The sequence below is a fragment of the Magnolia sinica genome, chromosome 10, assembly GCF_029962835.1.
Source record: "Magnolia sinica isolate HGM2019 chromosome 10, MsV1, whole genome shotgun sequence".
NCBI classification, from domain to species: Eukaryota; Viridiplantae; Streptophyta; class Magnoliopsida; order Magnoliales; family Magnoliaceae; genus Magnolia; species Magnolia sinica.
The window spans coordinates 16,815,394-16,838,202 of NC_080582.1; the positions used below are offsets into that span (position 1 = coordinate 16,815,394).

The 22,809-nt window shown below is 41.7% G+C and overlaps 1 pseudogene; it reads right to left on the reverse strand.

The window, feature by feature from the left end:
* Positions 1-22,809, reverse strand: part of LOC131258076 (DNA-directed RNA polymerase 1B, mitochondrial-like) — a 60,230-nt pseudogene that overhangs the window by 16,057 nt on the left and 21,364 nt on the right.

Consider the following 22,809-nt stretch of genomic DNA (forward strand, 5'->3'; position numbering starts at 1 on the left):
AAAAAAGAAGATGAATTTGAAATAACTTGGAAATTTTGAGCATTGACCGAGTATAACAAGAGGCAAAACATGCACAGTTATATGATATCACCAAGTGAAAAAAGTATTACATTGGGATCCAAAAGATTGCCGCACTTGAGCTAAATGTACAAACCATTTAAGTTCGCTGAATGACCGAAGCAGATATTTTTCCACTTTTTCTTTCTTTCTTTTCTTTTCTTTTTTAGTTTTTGTTTTTGTTTTTGTTTTTGGAGAAGATAACAGAAGTTAGTTGAAATTAAAAGAGGGTAAAAAAATTCACAATACAAAGACAGGCACAACTTACACCGGATCTTGCAAGATTTTTTCCACTATTTTTGCAAGGTCTGAAGAACCCAATTCTTAGTACTAGAATACACTTTTTTCAGTAATTATGAAATTTTATCTTGTGTGTGTGTCTGCAAGCTCTGAAAAGATTAATTCTCGGTACCAGAGCTTTTTTTTTTTGTCAGCAATTATGAAATTTTACTAGAAAAGAGGTACCAGTATCATGAAATGACTTGATATGCATCACCATTCGACAAGGATCCCGGAGAAAGGACATAATAATCTAACCACAGAATACAAAAATAAAATTAAAAATGCCGCAAATAGTGCCCTCCAAATTAGGGTGGCAAGAAAAGAACATCATAATCTAACCTGATCAATTAAAAGCCTGGCACGTGCTGCATCAGGATCTATTGCAGGATCTTTTTGTGCATCATTCCGCATTATATCAAGAACTCTGCAACACAAGCATCAAACTTTTGATGAAATTAGCTTCAAAGCTAGGAAGTAATACTAAAACTATTAAAATCAAACATGCAAGCAAGATTCCTCTGAGGACTATATGTGGCAAAAAGAAATACTTCAAATTTCTACATTCCATCCACAGATGCATTGAAATCTTCCAACATAGTCAGCAGTGTATTAAATGCATGCAAGGAAAACTGAAAACAATGCTTTGAGTTGTCTATAACAGGAGGTATTATGATGCAGGACATGGAAAATTAAATATGATATGCAAGATTTCAGGCTTAGATCCTACCAATTCAGAAACAATCACACAAATTCCACGTCCCACATGAAAATCCAAACATTCAATTAAAAAGGGGAATCTATGCGGGTCCAAGCCGACACAGACTAGGACTGGACCAATAAAAATTATAAACCAAATGATGTAAAAGGGAAATAAAATCAACTACTCATGCATAAAAATCAGTCCCTAATCCAAGGGATTCCCTAATTTCAATTCAAGGAACCCTAAGGTGATAAGAAGGGGCAAATCAATTAGGGATCATGTAATCTAGGATTAGGATTCATGAAAAACGGCTATGAGAGGATAAAAGAAGATAAAAACCTGAGCCAAAAGATGATCCCACGTGTGGACAGCAACAATGGCCCAGGCGGACGTGCGTGTGATCCTGGCCGCACGTGTGTGGGGCCCACTATTCAAAAAAGGCTACCTTGGCCCTGGTCGGCCAGGGATGGACTCCAAGACCCCCAAATCTCAGCTCGATCCGATGTACGGTTTGTGCGTAGTGCTCTGCCGAAGTTTCAGCTCGCTTGCGGGCCGAAATCTGGAAACCTGCTGTAATGAAGAAATCTGATGCAACAAAAGGACAAATTTGAAGTATGGATGGTGGGGGAAGATGGAAAAAAAGATGATGGAAGATGGGGGTGAATTGGGATCGATGTGGCTTCGCACCACAGTAGTTAGCCCTTTGAAAAGGGAGGGCTTCGCACCCACTTTTGAATTCTTCCACAACTCACGAAGAGAGCAAAAAAATAAAGCAGGAATTTTTTATTAACTTCAATGAATCAAAAGAACTACAAGGGGTGCCTATTTATAGGAAAAATCCTATACTCCAAAACTCACACCATGTGCGCAACCTATTACTTGGCGATGAAGTAAACTAAAATAAAAACCAAAAGAGAAATCTAAAGCGTTCACAATGTTCTAAATAATAACAATAAGCAAAACCTAAAATATGAAATCAATCAGACGAGTGGGCCACAATCATGAGATCCCATGATGGGCTTTTCTTGACTATCGGGCCCACTTTTCTTAACCAAAAATTGTTTTCTAGCTAGGAGGCCCTCCCTGGACATCGTCATCGAGCCAGATCGATGGTGGGGTCCTTCTGCGTACGTACGTGCGTAGGGGTGGTAGTGTGCGGGCGTGCGTGTGCACGATGTCCTCATCAACTCTCCCTGGCTGCAAAAATTTCGCCACTAGCGAAATAAAACTCCTGAGCCGCTCTAGGATGTCGGGATCAAGTCTCTGAAGCTCCTCCTCAGTGAGCCATGCGCTGTCCGAAGCTAAGCGTGACTTCCATTTAACTAGGTATTTCTGAAACCCGCCATCCGACGTGGAAATTATCTCATGGCCCAGGATATCCTCTATTTCCTTTCTGGGTGTGTGAAGGCTAGGTATGGGAGGCAGAGGCTGGGATGAAAGGTCGGGAAGAGGCCATGGATCAAAGGGTAAGGTTGGGACATCAGGATGGGTGGGCGAAGAACAAAGTATCAGTGGGTCCCTGAAAAGCAACTAAATCCTCCACATTGAATGTGGAACTAATTCGCATGAAAGGTGGAAGATCTACCTTATACGCATTGAGACCGTTTCGCTTTATAATTTTAAAGGGTCCAGCGCTACACGCGTATAACTTACGAATGGCCCCTAAAGGGTACCGCTCGGGCCTGATACAGACCATCACAGAGTCCCCAATATTGAACTCTTTGAAACGTCTATGTAGGTCTGCAGAAATTTTGTAATGCTCATTACTAGTAGTGATCTTTCGCCTAATTTCTTGATGCAATGAATCTATGTAATGCGCAAAAGACTCTGCAGACTCTGATGGCCTATGGGACAATAACATGGGGATAAGATCAATAGGTTTCCTAGGCTTATAACCAGTAACGACTTCAAAAGGACTATTGTATGCAAACTTGGCTATGGGTAGTACGATGTCTCATGTCCTGGTATGCTCCCCCACTAAACATCGAAGTAAACTCCCTAGGCTCCTATTAACCACCTCAGTCTGGCCATCGGTCTGAGGGTGGTAGGCAGAAGAAAACTGGAGCCTAGTATTCATCATGTGCCATAGTGTCTTCCAAAAGTAACTCATGAATCTCACGTCACGGTCAGACACTATGGTTTTTGGTAACCCATGCAGTTTGACAACCTCACTAAAGAACAGCTTGGCAACATGAGAGGCGTCGAAGGTCTTAGAACAAGGAATGAAGTGGGCCATTTTAGAGAAACGGTCCACGACAACCAATATGGAGTCATGCTTTCGAATAGTCTTGGGAAGTCCAAGTATGAAGTCCATACTGATGTCCTGCCAAGAGATGAATGGGACTGGCAAAGGTGTATATAATCCTGTATTCTGTTTCCTCTACTTTACCAGTTGACAAGTACGGCATTGCCCTATAATTTTGGCCACGTCCCGCATGAGGCTTGGCCAATGAAATCTATCCTCCACTAGGGCAATGGTCTTGTCACGACCGAAATGACCTGCAACCCCCCCTAAGTGTAACTCCCAGACAAGAAAATCGCGAAGGAAAGTGCGTGGTATGCACAAACGGTCACTCCTAAACAAATATCCGTCCAAAATCAAATACTCATTGTTAGCTCCTAACGGACTCTCTAATAAAGACATATACATAACCCCAAAATCTGGACACTCAGAATACTCTTCTTTGATGCGCTCAAGGCCCGTAACTTCAATGTTCATGGAGTTGAGTAATGTGACTCGACGACTCAACGCGTCGGCAAGCTTATTCTCTACACCGGCCTTGTGCTTAAGCACAAAAGTGTACTCTTGAAGGAATTGAACCCACTTAGCATGCCTGGGGCTCAATTTCTTTTGAGAGTTCAAGTATCTTAAGGCCTCGTGATCTGAGAACAAGACGAATTCTTGCGGTAACAGGTAATGTCACCAATGGCGTAGTGATTGCACTACCGCGTAGAATTCTTTGTCATAGGTGGAATATCTTTGCTTCGCCTCCTTCAGTTTCTCACTAAAAAAGGTGACAGGGTGCCCTTCCTGGCTAAGTACTCCTATGCCGACTCCTGACGCGTCACATGCGACTTCAAAAGCTTTTGAAAAATCTGGAAGTCGCATGACTAGAGCTTTAGTCATCTTGACCTTTATCTCCCTGAAGGCCTTCGAGGCGGCCTTTGTCCATTGAAACTCTCCCTTTTTTATGCAGTCCATGATGGGAGCCACAATGGAACTGAAGCCTCAAATGAACCACGTATAAAAAGTGGATAAGCCATGAAAGCTACGCACCTCATGAATATTGCAGGGTTCAAGCCAATTAACGATGGCCTTGACCTTCTCGGGATCCGCCGATACGCCCTCAGCTGACACAATAAAACCTAAGAAGATCACACTACTAGACAAGAACGCACACTTCTTTAGGTTGGCGTACAACTTCTCGGCCCTAAGGATCCCACAAACCTACCTCAAATGGTTGAGGTGTTGCTCCTTAGTCATGCTATAAATCAAGATATCATCAAAGTATACGACCAGGAACTTCCCCATGAAGGGTCTCAACACTTGGGTCATCACACGCATGAAAGTGCTTGGGGCATTAGTTAACCCAAAAGGCATAACTAACCACTCATATAGCCCATCCTTCTTCTTGAAGGCCGTCTTCCACTCATCACCAGGTCGTATACGGATTTGGTGATACCCACTTTTGAGGTCGATTTTTGAGAAGATAGTAGCATTAGCCATCATATCTAGCATGTCATCAAGACGCGGTATGGGAAATCGATACTTGATTGTGATTTTGTTAATGACCCTACTATCAATACACATCCTCCATATGCCATCCTTCTTAGGTGTAAGAAGGGCGGGCACGGCACACGGATTTATGCTCTCTCGAATGAAACCCTTCTCTAGGAGTTCATCAATCTGCCTCTTCAACTCAGCGTGCTCCTTCGGGTTCATTCTGTAATATGGGAGGTTTGGTAGAGTTGCCTCAGGGATTAAATCAATGGCATGTTGTATATCCCTCATAGGGGGAAGCTCATTTGGTAAATCATCAGGAAAAACATCACGAAACTCATGTAATACCTGAATGGCCTCAGTGGGTAACTCTACGCTAGTCTCTGGTACACTCTCCCTAGCCACAAGGGCGTATATCATCGATTCCGCCTCCGTCTCTCGCTCAAAGTCTTTGGCATTCAAAATATGGAGCATTTTGGACTTCGACTTCGACTCCTTCACTTCTTTTGGGCTGCTCACACCACTCTGTGTGGTGAACTCTTTTCCAGTTGTATTCTTAGGTGGCAGAGGATTTAGCTTGACCTTCTTGCCCTCAAACCAGAATGTACACACATTTGAACGACCAAATATGGTAACATCCCTGTCATAGAGCCACAGCCTACTCAGAATGACATGGACCACATCCATAGAAACAACATCACACCAAATTGTGTCTTTATAAGATCTGAACTGAATAGGGACAAGACAGTGGTGCGAGACTGGAATGGATGTTTCATCAACCCAGGAGACTCTATAGGGCTGAGGATGGGCTTCCAGCTTCAAGCCCAAACGACTCACAGTGCTAGTCGATGTCACGTTGGCACAACTACCACTATCCACGATCATCCTACAGCTCTTTTCCCCACATTTTGCATAAGTGTAGAAGATCGTGTTGCGGCGCCAGTCATCAGTGTTCTTGGCTTGAGCCAGGGCGCAACGCACAATTGCGCGGGTCATAGACTCTTGTGCTCCCTCTTCCTCATCACTAGGGGTTCCGACTGGCTCATATTCCTCCTCACTGTCACTCTCTGGGGGCACTACTTCTACTTGTCTATCAATAAGGAGTACTTTGGTGCCTCTCTCATGCCACACTGGTGAGCAAAGTGACCAAACCCCTGAAACCTAAAACACCTAGTGACCCCACTTCCACGTGAACTAGACCCGAAAATCTCTTTACCCTTATCATCCTTAGGTCTGGGCTGAACATTAGGGGAAGGTTTGTTTTGGAATCCCGTGTTAGGTTTAGCCCTAGAGGGGTTGGCCTTAGTACCGGATTTGCAAAAGTCAAACCGCCTTCCCACAGATGCTTTAAGGTATTGCTCGACATCTAACACTATTTGGTACAACTATTCGATAGTGTCTATATCTTTGGCAAGCAATTCTCTCCTAATGTCAAGATGGAGGCCCATTTTAAAATGAGCAAGGGTGAGTACGGGGTCCTCATCAACCTCACAGCGGGTCGAGTACTCTTCGAATTTCTCAATATAGTCAGCAACACTCATGGAACCCTGTCGAAGAGACTACCACTCCTCAATCAACCGCATGCGATAAGAGAAAGGAAAGTACTTCTCTTTCAGCGTTTCTTTCATTTCTCCCCAATGGACTATTAGGAGTTCCCTCGCTCTTTCTTTTTTTCGCTCAACCGTCGCCCAAAACCTCTTTGCTTAACCCACAAGCTTCATCTTGGCGAATCAGACTCGTCGAGCATCCAACATATCATACCACTCAAAATAATGGTCCATATCCGCCAACCAATCTAAAAAAGCTTTAGGGTCTAAGTAGCCGTCAAAAGTAGGGGCATCTATCCTAACTCCCTTGAGGAGTTGTACAACTGGGTCATATTGATCATGATGTCCCTCACAGGGTGGGTGCACAGGTACGCGCCCATGACCAGCTCCTTGGCCGCTTCCATTCCTTAATCTAACCTCCTGACCAATTGCCTGAGATTGGGCATCCTCCCCAGTGGTGGGGTTTGCCCTGAAGGAAGCCTCTATTTCATCGAGGCGTTTATCTATGTGTTGTTCCAAATGCTTATTCAAGGACTCAACTTGCTGGGCTAACTTGGCCACTATTTCTTGTAGTTGCTCCATGTTTAGTGTGGGGTGCAAACCGAAACCGCGACCCGTAAGTGTGGGCATACACTGACTTGCTCAACCTAAGGACCTGCTATGACAACTATATGCGTCTAAAAACTAAATGACCCTACGAGACTCCATATGAAGGAGATTACACACTGCTACTAAAATTTAGCTATATATGATGGACTGAATGCATGAAGGACTCAAACAAACTAAACCCTAAATATATGGTGAATTCCCCTACAAGAACCCTAGGCTTTGATACCAAATTTGATGCAGGACATGGAAAATTAAATATGATATGCAAGATTTCAGGCTTAGATCCTACCAATTCAGAAACAATCACACAAATTCCACGTCCCACATGAAAATCCAAACATTCAATTAAAAAGGGGAATCTATGCGGGTCCAAGCCGACATAGACTAGGACTGGACCAATAAAAATTATAAACCAAACGATGTCAAAGGGAAATAAAATCAACTACTCATGCATAAAAATCAGTCCCTAATCCAAGGGATTCCCTAATTTCAATTCAAGGAACCCTAAGGTGATAAGAAGGGGCAAATCAATTAGGGATCATGTAATCTAGGGTTAGGATTCATGAAAAACGGCTATGAGAGGATAAAAGAGGATAAAACCTGAGCTAAAAGATGATCCCGCGTGTGGACAGCAACAATGGCCCAGACGGACGTGCGTGTGATCCCGACCGCACTTGTGTGGGGCCCACTATTCAGAAAAAGGCCACCTTGGCCCTGGTCGGCCAGGGATGGACTCCAAGACCCCCAAATCTCAGCTCGATCCGATATACGGTTTGTGCGTGGTGCTCCGCCGAAGTTTCAGCTCGCCTGCGGGCCGAAATCTGGAAACCTGCTGTAATGAAGAAATCTGATGCAACAAAAGGACATATTTAAAGTACGGATGGTGGGGGAAGATGGAAAAAAAGATGATGGAAGATGGAGGTGAATTGAGATCGATGTGGCTTCGCACCACGGTAGTTAGCCCTTCGAAAAAGGAGGGCTTCGCACCCACTTTTGAATTCTTCCACAACTCATTAAGAGAGCAGAAAAATAAAGCAGGAATTTTTTATTAGCTTCAATGAATCAAAAGAACTAAAAGGGGTGCCTATTTATAAGAAAAATACTATACCCCAAAACTCGCACCATGTGCACAACCTATTACTTGGCGATGAAGTTAATTAAAATAAAAACCAAATAGAGAAATCTAAAGCGTTCACAATGTTCTAAATAATAACAATAAGCAAAATCTAAAATATGAAATCAATCCGACGAGTGGGCCACAATCATGAAATCCCATAATGGGCTTTTCTTGACTATCGGGCCCACTTTTCTGAACCAAAACTTGTCTTCTAGCTAGGAGGCCCTCCTTGGACGTCGTCATCGAGCCAGATCGATGGTGGGGTCCTCCTTCTGTGTACGTACGTGCGTAGGGGTGGTGGTGTGCGGGCGTGCGTGTGCACGATGTCCTCATCATATTATATGATGCTTGATTGAAAGGCACAACGTCCTCTTTTTTTACCCAGATGGTACAAATGGGTTACACCTTTCTGTAATATAAACCATTGATCTTGTGGGCCTATCATGGAAAGGTACAAGCAATGACATATACCATATCAGATAAACCTAGCCTTACGACAAAAATGAACAATTACAACAATGGTCCATATCCAATGCGCCCCAATTGAACAATTAGAATCACCTGATGGTGGAAACTCTTGGCGTTTCTTCCACCCACCATGGGACCCACCATATGAAGAATTTGTCACCAAAATCTAGGCCCTGAATGTGCAGCTTAACCGCCAGGCAAATGCTAATTTGGGATTGTATGTTGAGAAATTACAGGGCTGCTCATCAGGAAACATACAGTTTGCTGACGTGTATGATTCCATATGTTATAGGGCAGTGGTTCAGTTATTCAAACCTCTGATCTGATTAGATGAAAAGTTGATGCAGGCTATCTCGGAAATCTTCAACATTGCAAGATCCTACCACTTAGATTAACGGACCACAAAAAGACCAGTAAGTAGACTGTCCCATATTCCAAGGAAAAAGTTCAATGATCACACGGTTGAAAAATCCCAATCTGGGAGATTTTTTTATGTCACCCATTCACGGGAGGCCCACCATATAAATGGTTTGGATTATTGGAAAATGTCTCCACGTGTACGGAATCCAGCCAGTACATTTGTTGATGAGCATGTCCCTGTAAGTACTCCTTTCGAACAAAGAATAAAATATAGCCTTCTGCCAATACATAGAGCCTGAACTGAAGCCGGACAAAGCAAACATTTGAATAATTATAGATACCAGCATACCTAGCAGCTATTCCAGAGTAGACATCTGCAGGCTTCTCTCCAGCAACCAAGTTGACCGAAGTTGCCCCTATCTGCATGAAACAGTTTGACAGCACAATGCCAGAAATTAGACAGGCATTACAAAGAGGCAGTTGATAAAGAAAAAAAGATATAAAATCCTTTGTCCTATTAATCCATACGAAAATTCTACTCAAGTATAAAGGTAAAGATAACAACACAATCATTATAACACAACTTCCTCACCTCTTCCAGCACACCCATTAGAAGCTCAAAAACATCCCCTTCAAAATCCAATAGCTTACATCTAAAGGCTATGCTCACAGCAATGTTACTTGAAACACGAAACCCTGCATGTTTTCCATTCCAGATTGAGCAATCTGGATTATGGGTCTATTGAAATCTAGATTGATATTTTTAGCAACCTGAAGTTATGGATCTATACTCTTACTATTGCTTAAGTTTTTTTTTAAAAAAATTATATTTACAATATAGTCTATAATAATAACATTCATCATTTCAAATATAACTTGCATTATGAGTCCATATGTAAAACTATATTGCATATGCAGTGGATGTATTGGAGTGTTGTACATGACCCTATCCCTAGCATACCACATATTGGAGGATGTATCGTACTGCATGTCGTTCCTGATGATGTGAAACTAGGCTAAAATGATGCCCTGAGATTAGTCAATGGATTAGTATATCAATGAGAAACATAAAAATATATAATCTATCACATATATAAAAGCTACTCAAGTAAGCAATTATGTTTAGATTCAAGACCTAACTACAATCTTGCAGTATGGATCTTCAAAAAATATAGATCAAACAGAAATAGGCTCAATGGAAGATGGGACTTCCATTTATAGCATAGGGATTGATCTACGTTCAAGGGGATTCACACATGTCCGTCAACAGTGAAGTATTCTAGGCTTGGATTAATTGGGAATTACATTAAGGGTTCGGGATTGGGGATTCAAGGTTTCAGAATTGGGGATTTAGGAACTTGGGGTTTAAAAGTTAGGAAAATAGGAGAAAAGAAGAATGAAAGTGAGAAGATCGCTGTTCACGACACTATTCATAGGTAAGGGTGTACATCGAGTCGAGCTAGCCTCAGCTCAACTCGGCTCGAACACTGGCTGACCTCAGCTCGAACTTGGCTCGGCTCGGTCCTCGAGCCTGACTGGCCAGCTCAGCTCGGTTCGGTCAACAGCTCAGGCTGAGATCGAGCGGAGTTTGCCATTGAGGCATTTCCACAAACACCTGAACTGCAACTTCAAAACCCCGTTGTTTTACAAACAGAAGCAATGGTTTTACAGGTATTTTCTCAAACACCTTCTAAGTAACATAAAAAACTAAAAAAAAAAAAACTAAAAACTAAAAACAAAAAAAAGTATTAGTTTCATGTACATACCTTCCTTCCCACCAATGGCCACCACCGATAGAATGGCTGGTTTATAGTTGAGAACTCTGTGTCCTCTTCTGCAAGTAGACAGCTGTTCACAGACCCTGCACTTCACTCACTCAGTGCTTCTACTATCTATATCAAGATTGGCATTCTTCTGCTTACACTGCACTGAATTTCCCTGCAGCACCGGAGGCTCTTCGACCCTCCTTGTTGTGGACAAAGGATTGGACATGTCCAGGACCAGATGTGCTCCTACAGCTTTGCTAGATATCTTCCTCTTCACAAGCTGAATATAGTGATCATGGCCTCTCTGACGAGCATAATCTTCAGGAGTAAACCCAGACACATCCCGTCCTTTCTCCCATGTTTGTATCCAATCCTGAACAATACAATTGATGAAAAAGCTAGTCCGCGTAAAATCATGACCAAAAGAATGGCATTTTTTCAAGTTCTCTATGAAGTGTGGTCCCCAACATGCACATGCTGACATATATGCCAAACCTTCCTTGCCACCAGCCACATTTCGTTGAGTCATTTTATCAAACAGTTGGTGAGCAACATCAATGGCAAAGTAATCGAGTCACCAAACTGGTCCGATCCGAGTTCGATTTGAGCTGGATTCGATCCGAGTCGAGTTGAGCTGGGGCCTGCTCGAACTCATTTTCGAGCTCAAAAAATCAGCTCGACTCGGCTCGAACTCAGCTTCGAACCGAGTCAAATCGAGCTTTTTCGAGTCGAGTCGAGCAAGCTAACCGAGCTAGCTTGGTTCGTGTACACCCCTATTCACAGGGGAGGAAAAAAGAAGGTATTGGTTTAGGTTAAGGTCTGATGCGGTCTGGATTGGGTTTTGATGTGATTTGGATTGGGTTTTGGTAAGAATGAGAGGTGGGAATGAATAGTGGAGATGGGTTGAGAAAAGTGAATAATAAAAGGAAATTTGAAAGAAATAGAGATAAAGAAAAGAAAATTTATCTAAATTAAGAGTAATGACTTCACACCATGGCTCAAACCATTCCAATCACATGAAATTGCAAGGAGAAAAACTCTAGTAGATTCATAATAATCATAGCATGCTTAGATTAGGGCTCCCATAACCCTGAAATAGTCTCAACTTGGGGCTTTTACAAAAATACACCTCTCAATAAGGAAAAGACTTTAGTACCTCCTACTTTTAAGCAAAAATAAGACATAACTACCTAACTCTCTAACAAATATCAAATAACCCCTAGCTAGGGAGAAAAAAAGCGTCTCCACGTGAAAACTTATCTCCATGCTCCCAATAAGTAGCCCACATTTATTTCCTGAATGTAGGGTCTTCAATGATGCACCAAATATGCATGTCGAGTCTTCCACACACCTATGATCCAGAGTCGGGCCCCACGTAATGTCATCTAGTCATAAAGAAACTCAGGCTTGGGCCACAACTCATCTCCTTCTCTGATATACTCGATATGGTGCTCGGATGTCTTCATCAACTCCCTTGGCTGAGAAGAGATCGCCTTTGGCAATATAAAGCTACGGTGATACTCAAGAAGATTTGGGTCAATTCTCTAAAGCTCGCTCTACGTGATCCATGTACTATCTGACTCTACCTTATTCTCCCACTTGACAAGATACTTCTGAAAACCTCCTTGCTCGGTGGAAACCACTTGCTCATCCAGAATACCCTCTATCTCTTCTCATCTAGCCAGTATGGATGGTAAAGGGGGCAAACAATGAGAAGATGGGTCTGGTAAAGGCCATGGGTAAGGGTAGGAAGAAGGGACAATGGATGAAGCTTCTGGTCCTTAAATAGAGACGAGATCTTCCACATTGAACATAGAGCTAATGCCCATGTCAGGTGGAAGATCCACAACATAAGCATTAGGACCACTCTTTTCAATATTCGATAAGGTCTAGCACTACGGGCATGTAATTTCTTCACGGCTCCTTGTGGAAACCGCTCTACCCTTATCCAAACCATGACATTAGATTGGCTCCCAAAATTAGACTTAGCTCCCTAGGGAGTGGCCCTGACATTGGATTCACGAGAGTCGAATCGCCTCATGAATTGCGGTTTCAGATACCGCTCGAGTTCTTGCACCACTTGGTAGGAATGCTCTAGGGTGCTAACGTCGTGAGGAATAAGCTCATGCTGAAGCTCGGGTCGGAGGCCCATCCTGAAATGAGAAAGAGTCATTAATAGGTCCTCGATGTTACAACGCATCATATACTCATCAAACTTGATAATGTACTTAGTCACGGGCATTGATCCTTGATGTAAGGATTGTCACTGATCCAAAAACTTCTTACGGTAAGAAAGAGGAAGGTACTTTTCCTTCGATATTTCTTTCATCTCGGCTCACAGTGAGACCAGATCATCTCCAAACCTCTCCATCTTCCGCTGGACATTTGTCCAAAGCAATTTGGCTTGGCCCACTAACTTCATCTTGGCGAGCCTCACCCGACAGTGATCGGACATATCGTACCACTCAAAATAATAATGGTCAATGTCCGCAAGCCAATCGAGGAAGGCTTTGGGATCCAAGCGACATCATAGTTCAGAGCCTCTGCCTTCACACTTTTCATAACACGCTCATCAGGATCATGGTGGTCCTGATACTCTCTAAGGGGTGGCTGGGTACGTACCCCACCACGGCTAACACCTCAACCATAGCCTCTTCCATGTACCTTAACTTGGTTTCCTCCAAATTGATCTCCAGCTTAAGATTGACCATCTTCCCCATTATCGGGGTTTTCCTGAAGGGAGTTTTCCAGCTAGGTCATGCGAGTACGGGTCTCATTCCTGAGGGCTGCCAGTTGCTTACTGGTAGTTTTATTGTAAGCCTCAATGGTCGCGAGACAGTTATTGATGGCATTGATAGCCTTGGCAAGCTATTCCGAATTCATAGTGGGATGCATACCAAAACCACGCCCATTACAAGTGGGCATAAACCGGGGAACAAATGGAGACCATAAGAACTAAAGACTCTCAATGCAATGTTATGAGAATGGGAAGTCTACTAACCCCAGGCACGATAATAGGAAAACCTACCCTAATTGCGATATGAAAACTCTATGCTAAACCCGCTCTAATACCAAAATTTGATGCAGGACATGAGACAAGGCTAAAATGATGTCATGAGAGTAATCAATGAATTATCATATCAATGAGAAACATAAAAATATATAATCCACCGCATATATAAAAAATACTCAAGTAAGTAACTGTGTTTAGATTCAGGACCCAACTACAATACTGCAGTATGGAACCTAAAAAAAAAAAAATACATCAAAGAGAAATAAGCCCAATGGAAGATGGGACTTCCATTTATAGCATAGGGATCAAGGTATTCCGTATCCGTAGCGGGTCGTAATGGTCCCCACCATTACTGATACGGGGGCGGAACGACCGTTACGACCTCCGTAAGGGTTGAAAATTTTCTTTTGCACAAAAAAAAAAAAAATCTGAAAAAATATCTAGAAAATCCAGAATAATATAAATATTCTAAATATATATTCATTTTTTGTTTTGAACATGTTTATGGTAGTATAACGGTCCACTCTTTGGTGACAGTGTTGTATCGGGCTGTCTGGTGAATTTGTGAACATGATTATGTCTCTAATGTTTACACATCACAATCAAGCACTATAACTAGACATGGGAAAAAGGCATAAATACTACTTTTCAATTTGAAAAAAAAAAATGGCCCTTAGAGCTTCTATTCCCTCAAATCACTTCAATCTACGGTTTTAATATTAAAAACTATAGTAATAGTGGTCGACATCTGTTGTAAAATGACCTAGGAGGATTTTTGGAATGAGAAAAGTGAAAAAAAAAAATGAGAGAAGAAAGTTTATTTAAATAGAAAAAAGTAGTCGTTTTTCAACCGTTACGGGAGTAACAGTCGTTATGCCCCGTAACCGCCTTTACGGCCATCATAACGGCCGATACGGTCTTAAGAAACCAACCGCCCCGTTTCACCCCCGTATCGCGCAACGGTCATGGTCGTTACCTATACGTATCGGCCTTTACGGGCATATCGTAATGGATATGGAACACCTTGATAAGGATTGATCTACGTTCAATGGAATTCATACATGTCCATCAAGGGTCAAGTATTCTAGGTTTGGATTAATTGGGAATTAGGTTAAGGGTTTATGATTACAGATTTAGGGTGGGGTTTAAAAGTTAGGAAAATATGAGAAAAGAGAAATTGAAGTGACTCATTTTTGGGGTAATGCTCTAAAATGATCTCTAAAAATAGATGAACGGTGTAGATATAATAAATACATCACTGTGGAGCCCATGTAACTTTGATCTACTTTGAACCGTTCGTACAACTCGGAGCTCGAGGAGTGTCAGCGCTCGTCTTAGCATGACACGTATCTACAGCAGCAAAATAGCTGGTGTTTTCCGATAGGAAATGAAAAAGAAGGGAGAGAGAGAGGGAAACCGAAAAGAAAAGAGGGAAAGAAGAGGGGGAGAGAGAGAGAGAGAGAGAGAGAGAGAGGGAAGAAGAAGAAGAAGGCCCGTAGCAGCGCTGCAGCCACAGCCGCAGCAGTCCGAGAAGAAGAAGAAGAGGAAGAAGAAGAAGAAGAAGAAAAGAAAGAAAGAAAGAAAAAAAAAAAAGGTATGGTTTTTTTTTCCCTTTTTTTTTTTTTCCTATTTTCTTTAGCCCGTAACAGCCGATACAGGGACGTAACGGCCGTTATGGCCCGTAACGGGCGTAATGGCCCCGTAATGACCGTTACAGTCAAAAAATCGAGGGGGTGCCCGTTTCGACCCCATATCGCTTAACAATGTTGGCCGTTGACCGACATAGTATTTACAGTGCACGGCTAGTGCACATGTGCACTATGCACATGCCACACAAGGTGGGGTCCACTGTGATGTGTATTAAAAATCCGCTCTATCCATTCATTTCTTCTCATAATTCAAGATGTAGAGACCGAAATTGAAGCATTTCCAAATACCAGGCGGGCCCCAAATCAGGATTTTAGGGGCTGATCTGTCCGTTGGGCCACTTCCACAAGGATCCAATGGTTGAAATTTGACGTGTACCGCTAATTTATGGTCCTCAGGCCATATATGAAGTTTTGAATCGAACGGATTGTGGGAACCCTGTGATCTTCCATTCTGGACGATTTTCGGGCCTATTAATATGAGTGGCCTGATTTTCTCAAATCTCTGGCTTGTAATTTCTTCGATCTTGGACCCCTGGAGTCCGTCCCTTGCCTTGGTGACTTCAGAGCATCAAATCCATGCTTTTAGTACCCTTTTTCAGTCCAGGCTCTTAAATTCACCTTGCATCACAAACACGATTAAAATAGGGCGTTAATCGGTATCATGCTCGTAAAATTACCGTTACGTATCGGCAGATACGGCCGTATCGTAACGGATACGGGACACCTTGTAACTCCCTAACTCTCTAACAAATATAAAATAAACCCTAGCTAAGGAGAAAAATGTATCTCCACGTGAAAATATATCTCCATGATCCCAATAAGTAGCCCACATGCATCTCCCCAACGTAGAGTCTTCAATGATGCACCAAATATGCATGTGGGGTCTTCCATGCACCTACGATCCAGAGTCGGGCCCCATGTAATGATCATCTAACTATAAAGAAACCGAGGCGTGGGCCACAGCTCGTCTCCTCCTCTGATATACTTGATATGCTGCTTCCCATGCTACCAAAGCGACCCACAATCCAAGTAACCTTGCTCCGCACAAATATCCCCACAAATTTCAAAACATCCATTCACCAAAATGCTCTTACAGAGGCTAAGGGTATGGAGATGGGGAAAAGTCAAGGTGATGAGGGACTTTTCCACCTAAACTTCTTTCCCAAGATCTCACCCTTTCTCCATTCCATGCTTTAGAGTGGATCCTCTCTTGGTGAAGATTTTTCTGACCCCCTTTCAATCATCTCTGAATATGATAATTGCTTTCCAAAGAAAGAATCAGATGAACATATCAAAGGGGTCCTTACTCATGCCTCAGTGGTATACTCACAAGAGTTTTAACACGAGGTCATGGGTTCGAGTACCCATTGTGGTGTGAGTGTGTGCATGTGTAGGGTGTGAGTCAAGGTGTTCCGTAATGGTAACAGTGGTCGTAACGGCCACCACCGTTACCTTTATGATACGAGGCATAACGGTTGTTACGGTCTGTCTTTTTTATTTTTTATTTTTATTGGGAAAAACCCCCCGAAAAACCTTTATCTGCCCCGTAATATTGATTAAAAAGTATGAAAAGCTTGTATGTCCCATAATAGACCATTACAGGGCTATTATGGCCTTTTTAGGCGATGTAACGTGGCGTTAACAACAAGTACGGGTCATTTTTTTCCATAACAATTGTTACGGTCATTACAACCCCGTAACGTGTAACGGTTGCCACCATTACCTTTACATAACGGCCTTTACGGCACACCATGTGAGTGCATGTGTAAAATAAAAATAAATAAAGAAAAACATGTCAAAGAAGGTTGAACTCAATTTAACAGCTATAAGATCCTGCAGACAAGCGTGTCGAGCTCAATCTCGAAGGTCTTGGCCACTAGCCAATTCTATGTAGAGATATATATGTGTCATGACTATACAATACACAAGGTAGATGTCATTAACAGTATATTATTCATAATAAGAAAAAGGAGTATGATACTCCGCATGACTACACTATACACATTATATTGCTCAATATATCCCTACATTCAAAACAGGTTTGATCATTCGTTGCTTGCTTTTATTTTTAATGTGGGAAATACCTTCATGAATTAGTCACTTATGGCTTCTATGGAAGCCATTTTCCACAGGACATTAAGAGAGTTGTGCAATGGTGTCATGCGATTCTCATTATGTCATGGAAGCCTTAGGTGGAAAGAAATAAGTCAATAACACAATTGTCACTGCCTCATCTGGACTGTAATTATAGGGATGCCATCCGAGGTGAGGGGGTAAGCTGTTGTGTTATTCTGCTTCTCAAGGATTTCATTGTCCAGGCATCATTGCTGTCCATTTCACATTTGGCTGGAGTTCCAGTTGGAAGAACATCCTATTGTACTTAGGCAAACCACGCCTTCTGTCTATTTTGTACTTAAGTTCAACAGAAACAGTAGAGGGCACCTAAGACCTGAAGCTTACAGAGGGGTTTGTGATGAAACAGATGGCCAGGCCATATGCTGGACCATTTTATTGCAGTAGATTCTTCAAGGGCAGCTACAGTAAGTTAGGGAATAATGCCATTCACACCTTTTATCATGTTTTGTCCAAATTGAAGGGGGTTTTACTAATTGTTATTTGGTGGTGCTGCAGGTGATTTGCTTATATCGTTCATGATCTTTAATCCTGTTCTGGACTTCAATATTGAATATAGTGGCTTATAAGAATGCTAATGAATTAGTTGACTGTGGCGTCTTGATGGAGTCCTTGGACTATTGTACCTCTAATGTATCTTTAGTGCTTCTTGTATTCTGTATATGAAATATTGAGTTTTGCCAAGGGCACATGCAATAAAGCTCATGTACACACCACAAATGTGCTCACATGGCATATTGGTGCGAGTTAAAATCCATCCATTGGGTTGGTATGACCTTTTACATGTTCTCCCAAAAATAAAATCTGGTCCAATCAGCATGTGGGCCACAATATTGGAAACTGGTGGACTGGTTAGAACAGCCAAGTTTTTCAGCGCCATACATTTGTTTTCCAAACTGAGCCCCACCTGACGAGTGGATCAACCTGATTCTTGGGCTAGAGCATCAATATAGCGGTGCCATTCCGATGGATAGATTGGATCTCAGACCTATTGTGCCATGGTAGCACATGCATGGCGTGTGCCATGACATTTATTCCATCCAGGCATGGGCTTAGCATAGCTCATGAAATATTTCGCTTCTTTTATTAAATATTTCATCTGGCTCAATTTCACCATTTATGCAAAAATAAACCCTGTAAGGTTATCAGATAACAACTACCAGTCTACCACACAAAAGCTACTTTATGACATGAAGTTACCCAAAAAAAAAACACCAATCAATAACAAAAAGAAAAGGAAAAAGATGAGAGCGTTACCTTGTCTCTTCCAAGCGCTGCATAGTGCTGTAAACCATTACATGAACCATCTTGAGAAAGGAAAATCCATAGAAAAATCTTCGAAGATCACATTCCATGTTATGAGATGGTAAAACTCTGAAAGCTCATCAATGATAACTGATAGAAGCAAAAACTGGCTCTTGGTGGTGGCCCATTTTCAACAGGAACCATGTTTATAAATAAGAAAGAAAGCTCCAAAATCAATGCCGTTAGCATTTATCTTAGAGATTGCTCTGGCTTTGGTTTGACTCCATACAAGTAAAAATTCGTAAATTTAAAGGAACTTTCCTTATCACATCTATATAGGCATTCATGAACACGCCATGCGCACAATACAAGAAAGATGAAATTTCTTTAACGTTGCATGGTGCACATATCAAAGTAGAGCTTCGCCAAGCGCACACTCCTGTGAAATAAAGCTCATGTCCTCGTCATACATGCACCAGCATAGCCTATAGGTGCGAGATCCAATCCATCCATCAGGTTGGTCCGACCTTCTACATGCTTTCCCAAAAATAAATCTGGTCCACTCAGCATGTGGGCCTCTATATTGGAAACAGGTGGATGGATTAGAAAAGTTTTTTATTACCGTACATTTATTTTGTAAACTGTGCTCCACCTGACCAGTGGTGCCTTTCTGATGGATGGATTGGATGTCAGACCTATCATGCCATGCTAGCACATATGTGGTCTAGATGAGTTTTATTGCACACGCTGTGGTGTCAGCAAAGCTCAGATCATACCCTTAGCAAAGGTACCCCAATCAGTTGGCTAACTTTCAAATGCAACAACAGATTAGAAATCAGATAGTAATGACAAACACACCCTCGTAGATTCGAAGGATGGGAACAATTTTGAAGACATTCAGGGTATAAATTATTTTCCAGCATAACTCATTATGCCATGAAAAACCAGATCATGCAACAAAATCTGTATGCTGAACATCTCAGAGAATACTATTATGAAATGCAGTTCATAAAGTTCTGTAAAGTCCTGACCCTGCCAACCATACACACAAAACGTGTATCGTGAATGGAATCATTGATCCATTGGGCAGCCATAGGAATGGGGCATTGGTTAAACATCATAGTGATTGGACAAATCTAACCATCCGATTTTGTGAGTGTTGCCTGCTTGAATATGGACAGTTGCCCTTTTTTTCATCAACCATCATTTTAATTGGTCACCTATCCAATGGATGCTACAATCCGATTGCCCAGCCTTCTGGGCTAAGGGCCATCCACATAGTGGCCCACCAAACCAATGGTCACAATTGCGCGTACACGTGCCTCATGGAAAACAAAGATGCTCAGGTGCACAATTCATGGAAGTTGGTGAAGCATGCTCATCATGGGAGGCCACTAGGAGGTTTAAAGTATCATCTGAAATCGGTACGTATTGCCTAACAAGTACTGTTATTGTCCATGAACAATACAGCTGTATTGGCCCGTATCGGCTTGAAACAGACCGTAGCGGTGAGCAATAGAATACGCAAAAATCAATTTTTACTCTAGCATTCCTCAACTTTCAATAAAAAATTACCTGATGGACAGGGATGCGCGAGATGGTAGTCTCTGGTGAGGTGCTCCTTAATGCTTCAGCAAGATTGATGCAGACAGCCAAGCACTGAAATGGATCCTCAGCACCCAGCCACCACCGCCTACCTTCAAGTGGCCTGTCTGCAGAATCGAATATATCATCCAAGTGATTCTCCGTAAATGCTGTCCGGCCTTCGTAAGATAACTTGTCCACACCACCAGCATATAAATTTGCTAGATGTATCTTCAACCAACGTAAGCCCGACTTCCCCAATGGGCGTCCCTCTGCGAACTCAAGGACACCGCGACATAGATCCGACCCGAGATGGTTTAAATGTGGATGCATTGGATATGCACGGCCTCGGAAATCCAGGTTGTGAGGGTAAAAGAAGCCCTCTTCATCCTTCATTTTTTGGGCTACCTGTTCCCAACTACAGTCAGTATGCAATCCGCTCAGCCCTTTATGGGCGCAGAACCTGGCAATGAACATAGATGAAGAAACTTCTTACGGCAAGTTTAAGTTCTATGTCACACTGCTGAGAATGCCTTTCACTATTTTCCTTCTTCGCTGCTCTAAGTTGCCACTTCCACTTCCTGATTTCAGCTTCATCTTCTGTTTCTGGCTGCTCTGGCAGAGGAACCTACAAGGCATAAAATGAATGAAAACATTGTGAAGTTCTTTCAGATAAGTGGGTCAGCTCATGCACTAGTGAGGTCTAATCATGTTTTTAATATTACAGTATGGACATATCAACCCATTACGTAACGCTATGTCACTATCAGTCACCAGTTACACTTTACAGGGGTGAATTGTGACCTTTGCCAAGACACCGATACAGGGGTGTTACAGTCGATATGGCTGTAAAGGCCCCATTTTGATAATTTTATTTCCAAATTTTCTCATAGTTTTGCATTTCTTCATTTCAACTATGAAGTAAGCTTTAGAAACTAATTTTTGACTCGATACAAGCCAATTTTGAGGATCAAAACATAAGATTGAGAGGCACTTGACGAATCAAAGGGGAATGGACCATTTTGGAAAATATCTAAAGCAGCAAACCATCATTTTTTTGGTTTTATTTTTTTGGTCTTCTTTTTGTTGTATTCATACATAATGGGCCCTAAATCATGCTTGATTTTTGTTTGATTAGGACCTATTTGGTTGACTTTCAGCAGATCAAGCTGACAAACAACATTTTTTTTCAAGATTTTTTTATCAAAGCTGACAAACAATATTCTCATCAAAGAATGGTCAGATACACCATTGAATACATGTTAAAAATAAAAATAAAAAATGACAAAATGACCAAAAAAAAAGATGAAGAAATAAAGATTCCAATGTCTTCCATTTTTTCCTATTTTCCCATAACTTTTTCAATATATATATATATATATATATATATATATATCCCATAACTTTTCAATATATATATATATATATATATATATATATATATATATATATATATATATATATATGCTAAAAAAATTGGGCCGTAACCCTATATTGCATCAATTTTGGGCTCTACCAATACACCCACCATATCATTATTCAAAACTTTGGGTCTAATTGATCTAAAATATATAATTTTAAAGAGGAATTCTCGGGTCTGATGGATAAGGATGTGAAGTGGCCTGATTGAAGGCAGCCCTCATCCACATCGGGACCCATCAACAGATCCATGGTCTGGATCACCAAACCATGTGCCCGCTTATATGAAATGCTGCATCAGGACACTTCAATTTCTTTTATATGTGAACCAATAATTTCTCATATTTAATAAACAGTAACAGGGAAGAATTTCCAAAGTGTAGTTGGAAAATCATCAAAGGCAATCATGTTATTTGAAAGCTATTACTGGGAAAAGCTTGACTTACATCTTCGCAGTCAACCAAGCAAGCAAGATGGCCTCCACTAGCCCATATTCTGTCTACGACACTAAGTACTCTTTTATTAACCCTCCATTTTGTATTCCCAAGTGTATCCAGGGCCTGGACAGCATATTCGCAAAACCACTTAAGGACTAGTCAAAGAGATTAAGAATATAAAACAGAAATATTTCAGGAAGAAAAAAAAAAAACATATCGGCTTCACGGAGGCCAACAAAACTATGTTTCATCCAATTTCATTCAAAACTTTGTTCTAACCTCCCAAAATTTTATTGATTCAAGCAGCATAGACATGCAACTCATTAAGAAAACCATGCCATGAAGATTGGTTTTTTTAAAACTGTCAGACAGCAGTAATGAAGGATACAGAAGTCTCGGTTGAGAGAGAGGTCAGGGTAGCAGAGATTCCAGAGCTGAGACATCAGCAGAACAGAAAGACCTCAATGGCGCAAGGAATGCAGCAGATCAAACTCAGAACATTAGAGATTGCCATATTGGAAGGGGTTACGTTCAGAGATAGACCAGAAGATTATGTAGCCCTTTTCAAATTTGTAGAGGAAAGTGGTAGGGAGGTGATTCAAAATCAGAGCCAAACCACTATCAGTCAGATAACATCTGGGGACGATAGTAGAGAGGATGATGTTATTGAAGACATGAATGGGCCTGAAAGGGATCAACAGG